Source organism: Pseudorca crassidens, chromosome 17 (assembly GCF_039906515.1).
Source record: "Pseudorca crassidens isolate mPseCra1 chromosome 17, mPseCra1.hap1, whole genome shotgun sequence".
NCBI classification, from domain to species: Eukaryota; Metazoa; Chordata; class Mammalia; order Artiodactyla; family Delphinidae; genus Pseudorca; species Pseudorca crassidens.
Genome location: NC_090312.1, coordinates 44,536,775 through 44,555,091, shown reverse-complemented (window position 1 = coordinate 44,555,091; position 18,317 = coordinate 44,536,775). Strand labels below are relative to the sequence as shown.

The window sequence follows — 18,317 nt, the reverse complement described above, 5'->3', positions numbered from 1 at the left end:
AAGAAGAAAAGAGAGAAATTGAATTTATTTGTCATGGTAATCTCAGAGGTCAACCTGTATTCTGATCACATCCTAGCTCCCTAATCTGTCAAATAAAGCTAGCTAAATGTAGGTATAGTTTTATTATGTCAGCATCTCATTTCTTCTAGGTAGCCCTAGAAGAACCTGCTCAACAAATATTTTCCTTGCAGAGCAAAAGAAGTCCCGAACATTCATGTCATCTTCTACCTCTCTCTGGCAGAACCACAGTTCTGTTATTTTCTGATTTAAGTGTAACAAAACAACTCTTGGATGGATGCACCATGGATAGTATCAACATAGAATTTTCCACTATTTATGAATCAATTTATTGGTTGTTTTGTTTTGATTGCATTGTTTTGTTATTGATTGCATTGTTTTGTTCTCAAGTTCCCCTGTACTTCACCCACTAGTGTCTGGAAATGACATTTCATGTGAGGGGAGGCTGGTCAGTATATAGTGAGAAGAGTATGGTCTCTGGGGTAAGAAGGTCTGTATTTGAACTGTTTGACCACATGGACAACTCATTTTATCTCTGAGGTGTCAGTATCCTTATTTGGAAAAAAAGGGATAAAAGAATAATAATACCATCTACATATGGCTACCCAGAGGAACAAAAGTGATACCATATGTAAAAGTCCTTTTTAAACTGTAATGCTTTCAAAATGCTTAGTCTCTTTTGGTACCATCTATTACTTGAATTAAACATAGACTTTTTTGTTGTCCTCTTTTGAAAGTCAGATAGCTCTGAGAGGAATAAGATCTTATGATAAATGCACCTACATAATAATAAAGTCTTACTGTCAGAGAAGAAAAAATAAATGTTCCATAACACATTGAGTTCAAAAGTTGAGGAGAGAAATGGTTGAGTCAAATTTTAAGTGTTTTAAAGTGTGTCTAAGACTGACATCCATTTTCTTGATCAAAAACTTGGGGTGTTGAGGAGAGCATGTTCAATAAAAGCGTTTATTATTATCAATGGATTTTAAATTGCTTTCAAGAAAATTGTTCTTGATCAAATTTGCCTTGCCTTGTAGTTTAAAAAATGTAAATATAGCAGCTGCATAGCACAGGGAGATCAGCTCAGTGTTTTGTGACCACTTAGAGGGGTGGGATAGGGAGGGTGGGAGGGAGACGCAAGAGGGAGGAGATATGGAGATATATGTATATGTATTGCTGATTCACTTTTTTATAAAGCAGAAACTAACACACCATTGTAAAGCAATTATACTCCAATAAAGATGTTTAAAAAATGTAAATATCAATGGGTTTAGCAACAAATAATCTTTATAAAATAGATACTATTAAGTATATTTGAAGGCAGTTAAGTCAAACAAGAACATTCTGTATTTCGACCTTGTTCTAGGCATAAAGGAAACTCCAGGATCCCTGCTATTCCCATCAGTTCAGATGAAGTGATTGATTTCTTTTCAGTTGAAATGAAAACTTGTTTTAAATATTTTGAAAATTGTCCAGACAATCATAACTTTCAAGCTATCAGAGAAAGCAGAACTGTGACAAGAAAAATAGTACTGAATTCAGTTGTCCTATCATAGGTAACTGTGTGTACTTTTGTTGTCATGGGGCAGAAGGGAGAACAGAAGTAATATTGATGATTAAACATGTGAACTGCTGATCTAAATCCAAATGAAAACTTCTTGGGTGAAGTTGCAGAAAGGTAGATCTTTGGTAAAAATTAACTCTACATATGGGAAGTTCACTACTGAACACCTCTTGCACTAAATGAATGTAGTGTCAACACACTGTTCCTGGTCACTTGATATCCACTGAGCTCTCTTTTTGGCCTTGTTATTTATGAGCTTTGTGATCTAGGTTCAGTATTAAATTTCTGAAAAACTCATTTTCCTCTTTTGCAAAATTTACTTTATGCCATTACAAAAATACACTTTATTTAGTGTCTATACACCAGGCAAATGACATACATTATATCTTTTCATTCTCAAAACAGTACTATGAGTGAAACTGAGGCAAAATAGAAAATAAACAACTTGCCCAAGATCACATAGCTGATAGGCGGGGCAATCTTAATCTAAATCTAGTTTTCTACCACTTCACACTGCCCATCAGGATATGGCATAAAATAAACACTCCCCAAATGTTAAATCTCCTCTCTTTGTTCCCTCCTACAAAGTACTATTGTTATTGAGATGAGAAGAACCTAGGGGTAAGACAGGAATAAAGACACAGACCTACTAGAGAATGGACTTGAGGATACCGGGAGGGGGAAGGGTAAACTGTGACAAAGCGAGAGAGTGGCGTGGACATACATACACTACCAAACATAAAATAGATAGCTAGTGGGAAGCAGCCGCATAGCACAGGGAGATCAGCTCGGTGATTTGTGACCACCTAAAGGGGTGAGATAAGGAGGGTGGGAGGGAGGGAGACGCAAGAGGGAAGAGATATGGGAACATATGTATATGTATAACTGATTCACTTTGTTATAAAGCAGAAACTAACACACCATTGTAAAACAATTATACTCCAATAAAGATGTAAAAAAAAAAAAAGATATGGGCTCTCAACTAGATTTTCTGCAGAGAAAACCTGTGAGGGTAAGAAAAAAACAAGACTTTCAGGAATCTTTCAATACTTTCAGTGGCCCACTAGGCAGGCTGGTAGATAAAAAATGCTTTAGTGATGGGAAGAGATGACAGGAGAGATGGAGGAAGTGAGGGGTGAAGAGAAAGGCAATAGAAAGACGTCATAAAGATTATGGGGGTTAAGGGGGATGGTCAGTGATAGAAAAAGGTTTTAGCAGGAGCTTTGAGTTTGAAATTCTAGGGGAAGAAAGTAGTGTCTAAGGAGAAAAATCTAAGAAGGTTTTCTATGTGAAGTACTGTGTGAAACTACTACAGTGCTGTTTAAGGAGGTTTCTTTTAGTGAGATGTTGTGCAGACACCGGGCCAGGCTATTTATGCAAACTTCCTGCTTCAGGAAAGGGTCACTGCATGCTCATAACCATTGTCTGCAATACCCAAAGAAGTATAATCGAGAAAGAACTGTGGGGTCATGGAAGAGCAGCGAGGAGAAGAGGAGAGTCCAAGTCTTGGACTTAATTGCTAGAGTTAAGTAATATATTCCTTTGTATACTGGAGGTCATAATATCTGTCTCAAAGAGATGTGAGGCTTAGGTGAGCTGATAATGTGTTATAAACTATAAAAGCTTCATGAAAGACTTCCCTGGTGGTGCAGTGGTTAAGAATCCACCTGTCAATGCAGCAAACATGGGTTCGATCCCTGGTCTGGAAAAATCCGACATGCCTCAGAGCAACTAAGCCCATTGACCACAACTACTGAGCCTGGGCTCTAGAGTCTGTGAGCCACAACTTCTGAAGCCCATGCACCTACAGCCCATGATCCACACAAGAGAAGCCACCGTAATGAGAAGCCCACGCACCGCAATGAGGAGTAGACCCCTCTCGCCGCGACTAGAGAAAGCCCATGCTCAGCAATGAAGATCCAATGCAGACAAAAATAAATAAATAAGTTAATTAAAAAAAAAAAAAGCTTTATGAATGTAAGTTGTGATTATTATACAGCACCTAGATTTGTTAGCTCCCAAGAAGTTCTATGATGAGCAAGGACCACCTTACTAAAAGGCACATTTAGATTTTTCTCTTTCTTGGAACTTAGTGGCCTTCTATAAATTAGTAGGTGTTAACATGGTTCTGTCTTAGATGAGGTTTGGAGAGTCAGGAATTTTGGGGAATTGTACTTTAAGAGTAGGTTCTGATGATAAGTCGGACAGCAGTGATCATATTTTCTAAATTGAAATTAAAGACATATGATCAGACAACAGGACAGAGTATTTCAAATAATATATATCTGGAAAAATCTAAGATCATTGGTCACCAGAAATATAAACTGGCATTTCTAGCAAAGATGTTCCAACCTCTTCTTCTTCAAGGTCTTTGATGAAGGGCAAAATTCCAATTTTATGAAGAAGTGCACTGCAAGTATTTTAATTTTCCCTTCTGCACCCAGGGGGACAAATAATTAGCACTTTCCTAGGTCTAAATAGGAGAACAGAGCCCAGAAATTCTACTATCAATGCTAGCTTACTAGGAAAAGACATACTTGTGCCATGCATCGCTAGGGATTATAACAGATTAGCAACTAAATTTGAGTTAATTAAAAATAATCAACTATAATAAGAAGAGAGTTTCCAGAAAATTACCATATTGATCAAGTTGACAGAACAAATTTTGGAGGCCCAATGCCAAGTATCTGAGGAAGCTCATTAAAATTTAAAATGTTACAGAATTCAATTAATTTTATTAATAATGACCATAAAAATACATAACAAATAAATAGCTAGAAGGAGTTTAAGCTTGAGAGTCTATATAATAATACAAAACTTAAAACGTAAAATATGACATGACTTTAAGAAGTTAGAATTGAATGTGAAAGTTGAAGATTAGAAAAAGTGAAAATAACAATGTTTGACAATAAATGTATGATGTGCTATGAAATACTTGAATGGGACCTAAACTTTGAAATAGATAATACTGTATTTTGAAAAATAGATTATTTTAAATCAAGGGCTACAATGCTTGCCACTAATTTATTTAGAGGGAAAACCTATAAAAATGAATCAGTGTCTTGTATAGTTATAGCTTGGTTGGATTTTAGATCTAGTTATAATCTACTTTAAAGATTTTTTAAAAATCTCTTAAAATATTGTCATTTGAGAAACTCCTAATTTATCAAAGTGAGTGTCTTCTTAGCAAAATAAAATGTTTATTGCATGAAGCTTTCAGGGTCTTTAGATGAATGAAAGTAGATTTTGTAAAATAGATTACCTGGTCTAGCTCCCAAAATTATCATAAAACACACTGGATGACACAAATTAACCACAGTTAAAATGTTTCTACTGGTGTGAAAATTAATAATCTATGTTTCATTTATCAGATTTATTTGTATACAGCTATTTCCCAAAATGATTTATGATAACTGTTTGTTTTCTTGAACATTGTTGTCTGCTCTCTTGTTTCAATTTTGTGACTTCTGTTCTCTGTTCAATAAAAAATATACATGGGAAAGGTTGATTGAGAAAACAACCTTTCTAGGAAATAAAGGCAGAATCCAGACTTGGAGGATAACCTCTGCCAAAAGTCATAAGCAAACTTTTCCTTCAACCCATCAGCTCTGAGCTCACTCATAATCCATAAAGTGAAGATATCCATCACTCAGCTAGGCAATACCTACACCAGTGGGAGGATGAGAGCTTTGACAATAAACTCCTAACTATGATAGAAGTTAGGTGCCCAAAGGAGAAAAAGACAAACACAGGCCCAGGGCTCCTTAATAAGGTATTTCAAAAACAAGATGAATAGTGATATAGAAATTAGAACTCAATATCATGAACAGATAAACAGTTCTCATTCCTTCCAAGTTGTCTAGGTGATTTGCAGAAGACTGGGGAATTACTTGATTCCCCTTTACTTTCAGAAATAGATGAAGTAATTAAAAATCTTCCCCAAGAGAAAGTTCTTGGCCCTGGTGGAGCTACAGGAGATTTCTATAAAACCTTTGGCTTAGCCCTCTCTGTACATTTGCTTGACAAGCTCAATCACTTGGGGGACTCAGGTGGGTTCATCCCTGCCAGCCCTTACATCCAGATTATCTTAATTGCTAAAAAGGATAAAGATACAGAAAACTGTACCACATCTAGGTTGAAACCCCTGATTAAAGTGGATATCAACTCTTGGAAAGGATCCTGATAGTTCTCATCATTATTTGAAATCTGGGGCACAGTAATTAGGCAGTCGCTTGGGGATGGGTCATTCTTTGCATAAAATGACTATTTTTTTACCTGGATAACAGTTTCTCTCAGAATGACAGGGCACTAGCAACCCCATTTATCATTTTTCTACTAAAGGACAGTTTTAAATTTTGGGCAGAGCAGTGAGTATCAGGGATGTACTATAAGCTCAGCAATCCAAGGTTTTCCATTATTTAATGATATATCTTTTGCTTGTGCTCCAAATGAGTAGGATAATCTCTGTTTTGCTATTTCTCAATGTCCTCAGAGCTGAAGTGGGGAGGCTGGTGTTACATTATACTATTAGCCTGTTGCTACACACACACACACACACACACACACACACACACACTCACACATGGAGGTGTGGAAGTGATAAATTAAAAAACATCTTGCAGTATGATTCCAGCTATATGACATTCTGGAAAAGGCAAAACTTTGGAGATAGTAAAAAGATCAATGGTTGCCAGGGGTGAGGGTGAGGGACAGATGAATAGTCAGAGCACAGAGGGTTTTTAGAGCAGTGAAACTGTACTGTATGATACTATGATGGTGGATTCATGCTACTATATATGTGTCTAAACCCATAAAATGTACTACACCAAGAGTAAACCCTAATATAAACTATGGACTCTGGGTAATAAAGATGTGTTGATGTAGGTTTAGTGGCCTTCTACATCTGTAAACCTACATCTGGTGGGGGATATTGATAATGGGGGAAGCCATGCATGGATTGGGGCAGAGGGTGTATGGGAAATCTCTATACTTTCTGCTCAATACTGCTGTGAACCTTAAACTGTTCTAAAAATTAAAGTCTTAAAAAATACCTTGCAGGAAAAAAATATTTTTGGTTCTTAAAAGTACAAGTAAGTGGTGGTTGAATAAATGAATTATTTAATAAAGGAGGGTAGGTTTTCAGCCTTCAAAATTCCTGCCTCTACTGTGGTGTTCAGAGCACTGCTTTTTATATCCACTCTAGAACAGCCAACACCTGGTAGAATTGTCTCTGTGTCTGAGATTTTATTTTATTAATTTAGGTTGTGCCAGGTCTTAGTTGTGGCATGCAGACTCTTTGTTGCAGCATGCGGGCTCTTACTTGTGGCATGCATGTGGGATCTAGTTCCCCAGCCAGGGATCAAATCTGGTGCCCCTGCATTGGGAGTGCTGTGTCTTACCCACCGGACCACCAAGGAAGTCCCCTGAGGTTTTAAAGTTCATGCCCAGTCTAGGACGTTTAGCAAGGGGGTGGGGAGGGGCTACTGCTAGGCAGTTCTGTGTACCAAGTGGTCAAATGTTCTCAACTGTGTTTTCAAAAGTTGTGGTGTTTTGTTTTAAAACTGGAGTTAAAGAATGGTATAGAAATGTGAGTGGGAGGGAAAAGAATAATCTAAAAACAGTAAGAAAAGACAATGCCACCAGCAAAATTATTAAAAATACATGACTTTTCTCAATTGCGAAATGTCTATGACTGTCATACCACCTGGGGTTAAGACTTGACATATTTCAGTACCTAAAATATATCTCATCTTGTAAGTGTTTTGGGGGGAATTCTCCAAGGTAAAGCACAAAATGCAAGGGGAGGAAGTCTCGCTTAAAGAAGCTTTCGTTAGGAATTTGGACAGTGAGCCATGTGATATTCTTTATGAAACTGTCCTTCAGATTTACACCAAATGAGGTGTCAAGTAAGTAAATGTAAAGATAAACTCAATCTTCTGTGTGGTTACCAAACTTTCCACATCTTAGCTTGTGAAGGAATTATCATAAGGCACTGCTCTGAATTCCAAAAGTGGAGGGCTTTGTCTGAAGCTCTGTAGATTAGTAAATTTGGTTCCAGAAACAATGTAAAACTTCTCTAGTTTGAGGACATAGGAGGCTAGAATGATTAATAAAATAAATATATTTTTAAAAGTGGATTTGGTATCACAGACAGTCCAAATTCTCTTTTTGCTATAATCTTCAGATTTTAATTATTTGTGTAAAGCCAGCTAGATATAAGATATAATTGGGCACAAAATAGACAAGGACCCCAATCTCAAGTGTGTATGGTGCTCAGAAGTTGAGGCTTCCAACTAGAGGAAAGGCTCTAAGGTGAGAGTTGGGATGGTAAGATCAAAATCAGAGTATTAATCCAGAGAGCCAGTAAGGGAATGAGAGCCAACATAAACACTCAAAATGAAAGTGGGGTTTGGAAAAGTCACACTAAATGGAGAGAGGGTTTGAAGGAACCAAGAAAGGAGGAGTAGTGTAACTAGGATGGAATGTGATATGAACCCAGATGAATTTTGGAGGTTCAGGACTTAACTGAAATACTGGGCTCATTTAAGCATTCAAAGCAGGGTGAAAAGTAGACTTTTCATATAATAATAAGAAAGTACTGTGAGGATAGTCAAGGTTGGGAAGAGGCCTGTCTTTTAATTCCTCTTATATGTTCCCTATTTTCCCTTCTGATCACGTGGTAAATAGTTTATTCCACGGATTACCCTGTGAATGTTTGGGAGTCATGGGATCTTGTCCATTTATATAAAATCAAATATGAACTGCCTTGTCCTCATGCCTTTTATATTCAGTCTCTTTCTATTGGACTCCAGTTTGTATATTGCTTCCAGGAGCTCTCTGTCACAGTGCCACTTGGCTCATGAATTTACAGTGACTTTCATTTCTTCAAATCCATTATGCAGATATCAGGATCTCCATTAACCCCAATGTATTTTTCCCAACTCACATCTCACTCTTCCTACAGGGTCTTCTATTCTAACAAGAGAAGTAATTTTCTCTCCTCCAGTCCTTACCTATTTTCTTATAATTCTTTGTATTTTCTATCCTTCAAACCAAAGTCTCCACTTCTTTCAAAGCTCATATTAGGGTTCACTGGGTATAAGAAGCATTTGCTTATTAAGTTTACCTTACTTAAACTTTGGTATTTTATTTTATCATAATATATACTCTCTTAAACTTCCATATAGCCTTAGAATTTTTTCCAAGTTGACTCATATATGTGTAGGTTTCTGCCCTAATTACATAGTAAATTCCTGGGCAACATATTTTACTTCTTTTATATTCTCTTTGAGCCTCAAAATGGAAGCTTGAATACATAGGAGGCACTCAAGTAATGCTTATAAAACAGATGATGACATCCCCCTACTGTGACTCCCTATTATAGAGTAATCAGAATTGGTTTTGTAATAGAGCAAATGTTTAATTTTTGTGGTTTTTAATTAATAGTGTATATAAAATTCCATAATTCATATTACTCAGAGTTACAGTGCACTGTGTCTTAATATGGGAATTTTAGGGTAAATTATTTTACATTTATAAACATTTCTACCTCTTCCATTTATTTGGGGTGAGAAAGAGTTAGGTTGCTGCTTTGGTTGGTAGTGGAGTACCAGAGAGATTCAAATAAAATTGGACTGCTTATTAGCACAGGAACATTTTAGGTTCAATCAGCAGAGCACAGTTTTCCAAAGCTAGGTCCATGGGTGGAAGGAGCAGATGTTAATCTATAGAATCCTACTACAGGCATATAAGTAGCTATATAGATATTATTATAGGTATAAGTACACAGATAGTTATATAGTTAGCAGTTAGTTTATATTAACTATAATATAACTATATTATAGTTAATATAAACTCCTGTAGGTAGTAGTGAGTAGAACCTTTATTTCATATACAGCTGTCTTATTTGGCATCAAATCTTTGGTTAGGCAAAATGTTGTTGTGTGGTCTTTTATCAATGTCACTGAGATTCTAATAACTTTTTAAGGATGACTTGTTCTATGCCCCAGATCTTATTTCCTTGTGTTTCAACCCATCAGTGAGTATTCTATTGATGACTGTTCTGCATACTGAATGGAGAGCGTTTTGTTTAAAAAGACCTATTTTTCTTTCAAACCAGTGGGGATATCATGTGCCAGATGGTTAATTCCCATGAGTTAATGAGTGTACCCACACACTTCATGATTTGAAATATCCTGCGGACATGTCCTTTGGTGAAAGGATTGCTAGATTTTAATTTACCTCTGTATAAAGTACATATTTGCTTTTTTTCTGCTGATACCTGGAAAAATAAATTTTTATTCATAATGCGTGAAATATATGCCGTTTTAGTTATATAGTCCTCTGATGTTTGTGACTTAAATAATTTACAGAAATATAAATTCTGGTCACACTTTAAGATTACTTTTTAATTATCAATTGCATTTAAATTAGAGAGTGAGAACACAGCTTTCTGATGTATGTGTGAAGGGTAATAGTTGGCAATATTCAAATGAATAATTCTTGTGTCCCTGTGTCAATAAGATTTATATTTTTAACTAATGGAAGTTCTTTATCACATCCAATTAATGGGCTAATAATTTATAGCTATTTAAGATGAAGGCGATTCTTGTAAAGCAGTAATGCTAAAATGTCCAAAGATTGGCAAAGGTAGAAAATAACATTTGAATCTGTTTTGAGAAAAGCCTAAAATAAAATTCATCAGTACATTAGATATTTTCAAGTAGTTGGGTAAGAATAGTTGATCCATATAGCTGAGTTTATATAATAGTTTATGCTGTAGTGATTCCAGGATATAAAGGCTGAACATAAAAAACAAATTCATAATAAAATATTTATACTAACAAACAATATATTTATAGGTTTTTAAACATAAAGAATAAAATATTTTTATAATACTCTACAAATGACTGTAATTTGTATATGCAAAAAAATTATATGGGTTATTAGCAGCCTACAGTCCATGGTGCTGACCACAACCTCTGTAGCTAAGCAAAATACTCAGAAGTTTCAGGGCTTCAAGGTAAGACAGATAGCCCATCTCTAGGTGCTAGAATCACTTCAGGTTTTTTATACCCTGTCTCAATTTACAATAACTTGGACTGGCATAACTCCTTCTTTTGTTAGGTGAGAATGAGGGAGGCATCATTTTCTCATTGAGCGATACACCTAAATTTACTCAGGGGATTGACCAAGCAATCAAGTCATAAGGTTGCTGGTGAGAGGATTTCAGGTAACCAAACAACTGATAGGGCTCAATGAAAGCAATAGCTGAACAAACAGATGAAACAAAATCTTGGGTATTCCTTGGGTAAGTAGTTGGGATATGAAGTTCTCTCATTATTTTACATGTTTAGAACAGGACAAACTCAAAATGTTGAAAAATAACTTTGTATCCTGTGCCTTACATACTAGAATGTAAATACTAGGAAAGAGAGAATTTGGGGACAAATTTACAGTGGGAAACTAAATACAATGTAATAAGACTTTTTTTCTGAGAAAAGGAGCTTAATAAAGTAATTAAGTAGTCCTCCTAGCATTTCAACATAGACACACTGAGGCAGGATCAAGATGGTAGAGAAGGAAGACTGTGAGCTCACCTCCTCCTAGTTTTGACACATCAAAACTACAAGTAAGTATATAAAAAGTCTCTCTGAGAACGATCTAAAGACTAGCAGAATGGCTATTCTACAATTAAAGATATATATATATATATATATATATATATAAAAAACAACACTGAGACAGGTAAGAGGGGAAGAGAAGGAATTTAGTCAAGACCCATACCCCCAGTAGGCAACACAAAGTGAAAGGAGATATCTCAAACTTGGAGGTCCTCCCTAAGGAGTGAGAGGTTAGAGTCCACTATGGGCACCCTAGCCCTGAGATCAGTACATGAAAGACAACTCCCCTCTAAATGGTTTTGAAAACCAGCAGGGCTTAGGACCAGGAGAGCCAGAGGACTGTAGAAAACTAAGAATCTACTCTTAAAGGGCACACACACAAATTTACTTGCTCTGAGTCCCAGCACACAGGAATCAGATTGAAAAGTGCTTGACACTCTAGCCAGCCTTCCATGGCTATTCCAGCATGCACCCCAGCACACACTAGGCTCTGGCTCCAACACCACTGCCAAAGTAGTGGCTCCCAGCACACTCTGGGAAAAGCCCCAGCTGGTGCTGGGCTTTGGCTCTAGTCACCTTCCATCAAGGCAGCAACCCTGGGTGCACCCCAGGAGAAGCCCCAGCCTGTGCCAGGCTTTGGCTTTAACCCCTCCAGCTCCAGATCTCTTCCCCAGACACACCAAGGTGATGGCCTTGGCATGCACCAGAAAAGGCCTCAGCTGGGGCTTGCTTTAGCTCCAGCACTCTTTCTAAAGCCACCAGACACACTCAGTGTACATAGCAATGCTCCTACACAAGGACACATCTTCAAGACTAGGACAGGTAACTCTTTTGTCTAATTTATAGAGAAAAACACAAAAAGTCCAACAAAATTAGAAAACAGGAATATGTTCTAAGTGAAAGAGCAAGATAAATCCCCTGGGAGGGGGGGCAGGGGGGACTAATGATATGGACATAAGTAATTTACCTGATAAAGAGTTCAAAGAAACTGCTACAAAAATATTCACTGACTTGGAAGAAGAATTGAGGAACACAGTGAGAATTTCAACAGAAAAATTTTTAAAAAGTACTTATCAAAGTTGAAAAATACAATAAGTAAAATGAAAAATAGGTTAGTGGTAATCAACAGCAGATTAAATGATACAGAAAAATGAATAAGCAGCCTGGAAGAGAGAATAGCAGAAATCACCCAATCAGAACAGTACAAAGAAAATTTGAAAAAATGAGGATAGTTTAAGGGACTTTAGGGACAACATCAAGAATATTAACATTCACATTACAGTAGTTCCAGAAAGAGAAGAGAGAGAGAAAGGGGAAGAAAATATATAAGATGACTTAATGGTGAACAATTTCCCTAACCTGCACTAGGAAACAGACATCCAGGTCCAGGAAGCACAGAGAGTCCCAAACAAGATGAACCCAAAGACATCCACACCAAGACATATCATAATTTAAATGGAAAAATTTAAAGTTAAAGAGAGAATTTTAAAGGCAGCAAGAGAAAAACAAAGAGTCACATACAAAGGAACTCCTTAAGGCAATCAGCTGATTTTTCAGCAGAAACTTTGCTGGCCAAAAGGGAATGGCATGATATAGTTAAAATACTGAAAGGAAAAATACCTACAACCAGGATATCATTCAGGCAAGGTTATCATTCAGAATTAAAGAGAGATAAGAGTTTCCCAGACAAGAAAAACTAAGAGTTCATCACTACTAAACTGGCCTTACAAGAAATGTTAAAGAATCTTCTTTAAGTGGAAAATAATAGGCCATAATAAGAAATATGTTTATATGCAAAGGAAAAATATCTTGTCGGTAAAAGCAAATATATAGCAAAGGCAGTAGATGAACCACATAAAAAGCTAGTAGGAAGATTGAAAGACAAAAGTCATAAAATCACTATAACTGCAGTAAGCAGTTACGGGATACATAAGAAGACGTAAAATATGATATAAAAACATAAAAGTTGGATGGGGGAGTAAAAAATGTAGAGCATTTAGAATATGTTGAATTTAAACAACTATTGGCTTAAATATATATATATATATTTACATATGCATATATATATTTTTAAAATCTACATATAGATATAAACATACCTCATGGTAACAAAAACCCAAAAACTTACAATACATACACACACAAAAAGAGAAAGGAGCCCAAACATGACATTAAAGAAAATCATCAAATCACAAGGGAAGAGGTTAAAAAGAGAAGAAAAGAACAGAGAAGAACTGCAAAAACAATCAGAAAACAAGTAACAAAAGGTCAATAAATACACACTTTTTGATAATCACTTTAAATGTAAATGGACTAAATGCCCCAATCAAATGACACAGGGTAGCTGAATGGATAAAAAAGAAGACCCATCTATATGCTGCCTACGAGAGACTCACTTAAGAGCTAAACACACACATGGACTGAAAGTGAGGGGATATAAAAAGATATTGTATGTAAATGGAAATTAAAAAAAAGCTAGCTGGGGTAGCAATACTCCTATCAGACAATGTAAACTTTAAAACAAAGGCTATAACAAAAGACAAAAGGACATTACATCATGATAAAGAGGTCAATCCATAAAGAGGATATAGCATTTGTAAACATACATGGACATAATACAGGGGCATCTAAATACATAAAGCAAATATTAACAGACATAAAGGGAGAAATTGAAAGTATGTAATAATAACAGGAGACTTTAATACTCCACTTACAAAAATGGATAAATCATGCAGACAGAAACTCAATAAGGAAACATTGACCTTAAGTGACACATTAGATCGGATGGACTTAATAGACATCTACAGAACATTCCACCCAAAACAGCAGAACATGCATTCTATTCAAGCACACATGGAAGATACTCCAGGACAGATCACATGCTAGGCCACAAAACAAGTCTCAATAAATTTAAAAAGATTAAAATCATATCAAGCATCTTTTCCAACAACAATGTTATGAAAGTAGAAATCAATATCAGGAAGAAAACTGGCAAAAACCTCAAACACTTGGAGACTAAACAGCATGCTACTAAAAAACAAATGGGTCAATGAAGAAATAAAAGAGAAAATCAAAAATACCTTGAGATGAATGAAAATAGAAACACAACTTTCCAAAATCTATAGGATGCAGCAAAAGCAGTTTTAATAAGGAAGTTTGTAGCTATACAAGCCTACTTCAAGAAACAAGAAAAAGTCTCAAATAAACAACTTAAATTTACACTTAAAGAAATTAGAAAAAAACAAACAAACAAAAAACAAAGCCCAAAGTTAGTAGAAGAAAGGAAATAATAGAGATCAGAGTGGAAATAAATAAAATAGAGACCAAAAACAATAGAAAAGGCCAATGAAACTAACAGCCAATTCTTTGAAAAGGTAAACAAAATTGATGAATCTTTAGTCAGATTCATATCAAGAAAAAAAAAGAGAATGCAAAGAAAATTAGAAATGAAAGAGGAGTTACAACTGATGTCACAGAAATACAGTCATAAGAAAATACTACCAACAGTTATATGCCATTGAATTGGACAACCTAGAAGAAATGGATACATTTCTAGAAACATACAATCTTCCATAACTGAATCAGGAAAAAATAGAAAATCTAGTATTGAAATTGAATCAGTAATCAAAAAATTCCCAATAAACCAAAGTTCAGAACCAGATGGCTTCACAGGAGATCTACCAAACATTTAAAGAGAAGAGTTAACACATATTTTTCTCAACCTAATTCTAAAAAATTGAAGAGGAGGGAACACTTCCAACTCATTCTTTTTTTTTAAACATATAATTTTTAAAATAATATATATTTTTAAATTTTCTTTTCTTTATTTATTTATATTTTGGCTGCTTTGGTTCTTTGTTGCTGCACAGGGGCTTTCTCTAGTTGTGGCGAATGGGGGCTACTCTTTGTTGTGGTGTGAGGGCTTCTCATCATGTGGCTTCTCTTATTGTGGAGCAAGGGTGCTAGGACCACTGTCTTCAGTATTTGTGGCACACAGGCTCAGTAGTTATCGTTCATGGGCTCTAGAGTGGAGGCTCTGTAGTTGTGGCACATAGGCTTAGTTGCTCCACAGCATGTGGGATCTTCCAGGACCAGGGCTCAAAGCCATGTCCCCTGCACTGGCAGATGGATTCTTAACCACTGCACCACCAGGGAAGTCCCAAACTCATTCTACAAATCCAGCATTACCTTGATAATAAAACCAAAGACCCTACCAAAAAAAAAAAAAAAAAAGAAAGAAAGAAATCACAGGCCAGTATCCCTGATGAACATAGATGCAAACATTTTCAACAAAATATTAGCAAACCAAATTCAACAATACATTAAAAGATTCATATGTCACCAAGTGGGATTTATTTCAGAGATGCAAGGATGGTGCAATATCCACAAATCAATCAATGCAATACACCATATTAACAAAACAAAGGATAAAAATCACATGATCATCTAAATAAATGCAGAAAAAGCATTTGATAAAATTCAACATCCCTTCATGATAAAAAAAAAAAACTCTCAACAAAAATTGTATAGAGGGAACATATATCAATATAATAAAGTCCATTTATGACAACCCTACAGCTAACATCATACTCAATTGTGAAAACATTATGGAGTTTCCTCAAAAATTAATAATAGAACTGTTACTGGGGCACCAAGACTGCTGCTGTGTAGATGCTACCTGGTGGTACTTTCTGCTGCCACTGCAGCAGGCCCCTCTCTGAAGAGTGCAGCCCTCCTCAGTCCAGGGGTATTACAGGCAACAAGGATCTTTCATACAGGGCCACCAAGTCTTGCCTCTGTACCACCTCTTCCTGAATATGGAGAAAAAGTTCATTTTGGGCTGATCCCTGAGGAGTTCTTCCAGTTCCTTTATCCTGAAACTGGTGTAACAGTAACCTATGTGCTCAGAACTGGGCTTATCTTATATTTACTCTCCAAAGAAATATACGTGATAACTCCAGAGACTTTCTCAACCATATCAACAATAGGATTGCTTGTCTATGTAGTTAAAAAATATGGTGCCTCTATTGGGGAATTTGCTGATAAACTCAATGAGCAAAAAATTGCCCAACTGGAAGAGGCAAAAACAGTCTTCCATCAAACAAATCCAGGATGCGATTGATCTGAAGAAGTCAGAGTAGGCACTGGTTCAAAAGCTCCATTACCTTTTTGATGTCCAAAGGAATAACATTGCTATGGCCTTGGAGGTTACTTAATGGGAACGGTTGCATAGAGTATACAAGGAGATAAAGAATCGCCTGGACTATCATATCTCTGTGCAGAATATGATGCATCAAAAGGAACAAGAGCACATGATAGACTGGGTGGAGAAGCATGTGGTGCAGAGCATCTATGCACAGGAGGAGAAGGAGACAATTGACAAGTGCATTGCACATCTAAAGCTGCTCGCAAAGAAGGCTAAAGCATAGCCAGTTCTGTAAATGCATCTATCCCAACTGAGAGAGCTAGAAATAGTTGACTGACTAAATGGAAACTAGCCTATGTGACAGAATCTTTGTATATCGCTGTCTACTGAAGTTAGAGTTGATGTTTCTTAAAAATGAAAAGTTTGAGTTTCATATAATGCGAGAAATAAAACAGTCTATTGGCCAGTAAGATGTTTCTCTCATCCTTCTTGCTCTGCATTGAATTGTTCCATGATCACTTCTGAATAAGCAGTTTGCTTTGAATAAAATTTGGTACTGGACTAAAGATTATCAAGTTATAGTTTAAATTTTTAATTAATTCAACCATCTTGCAATAAAGTGACAGTTGAAACAAACAAAGAAATAGAACTGCCATACAAACCAGGAATTCCACTCCTGGGTATTTATCTGAAAAATGAAAACACTAATTTGAAAAGATAATGCACTCCTATGTTCATTTTAGCAATATTTATTCAATACAATAGCCACAATATGGATGCAACCTAAGTGTCCATTGACAGATGAATAAATAAAGAAGATGTGGTTACTATTAGCCATAAAAAATAATGAAAGTTTACCATTTTTGACAACACGGATGGGCCTAAAGGGCCTTATTTATGTGAAATAAGTCACACAGAGAAAGACAAATACTGTATGTTTTCATTTATATGTGGAAATTGAAAAACAAAACAAACAAATATAATAAAACAGAAAGAGATTCACAGACACAGAGAAAAATCTAGTAGTTGCCAGAGGGTAATGGGTGAGCAGATGTGTGAAATCGGTGAAGGGTCTAAGAATTTCAACCTATCAGTTATAAAATAAATAAGTCAGAAGGATATAGTGTAAAGCACATAGTAATAGGGTAATAACTTTGTATTTTTCATAATCTATAAAAGTATGGAATCACAGCTTTGTACACCCAAAACTAATATAAGATTGGCAGTTAACTCTACTTCAATACAAAAAAGAAAAAAAAAAAAGAAAGAAATCAATTCAATAAATCACTTAAAAAGAAGGCAAAAAATACATAGACACATTAAGGGTGTACTAATGGTGTTTAATAAGATAAAGTAAAATCAAATAGCATTTAAACAAAAGTATAAGAAAAGTCTTCATGTTAAAAAGATTTAAAGTTATTAAATGTCATTCAGAGTAAAATAAATGAAGCTAGGTTTTTTGGTATCCATTTAATGTTGGACTTTAGAAAAGATTCGTTAATAACTGGCTGAGGAGATAAAACTAGAAGCCATGTGGGGTTTTTATTCACAGATATTTATCATATCATGTAAGAATCAATTCAGATATCTGCAAAGAGAATACATTATGATGTCAAAGCTTTTTTCATATTTTTACTTTGTATTTAAATCCAAAATCAGATAATGGATACATCACACCAAAGAATTCATTTCTCACTGCAGTCTGGCTATTTTGCTTTGATATTTTCAACTAGCTTATTCTTCCTGTAGTACATTTTACTTTTTCTTCATCTTTTTTTTTCACATCCGTACATTTCTCTTTTTTTTAATTGAAGTATAACTGATTTACAGTGTTGTGCCAATCTCTGCTGTACAGCAAAGTGACTCAGTTTTACACACATAGACGTTTTAAAAAATATTCTTTTCCATTATGGTTTATCCTAGGAGATTAGAAATAGTTCCCTGTCCTATACAGTAGGACCTTGTT

At 35.7% G+C, this 18,317-nt stretch overlaps 1 pseudogene; it reads left to right on the top strand.

The window, feature by feature from the left end:
- Window positions 1–13,370: 13,370 nt before the first annotated feature.
- On the top strand, window positions 13,371–16,646 carry LOC137210070 (ATP synthase F(0) complex subunit B1, mitochondrial pseudogene; annotated as a pseudogene).
- The last annotated feature ends 1,671 nt before the right edge of the window (window positions 16,647–18,317 follow it).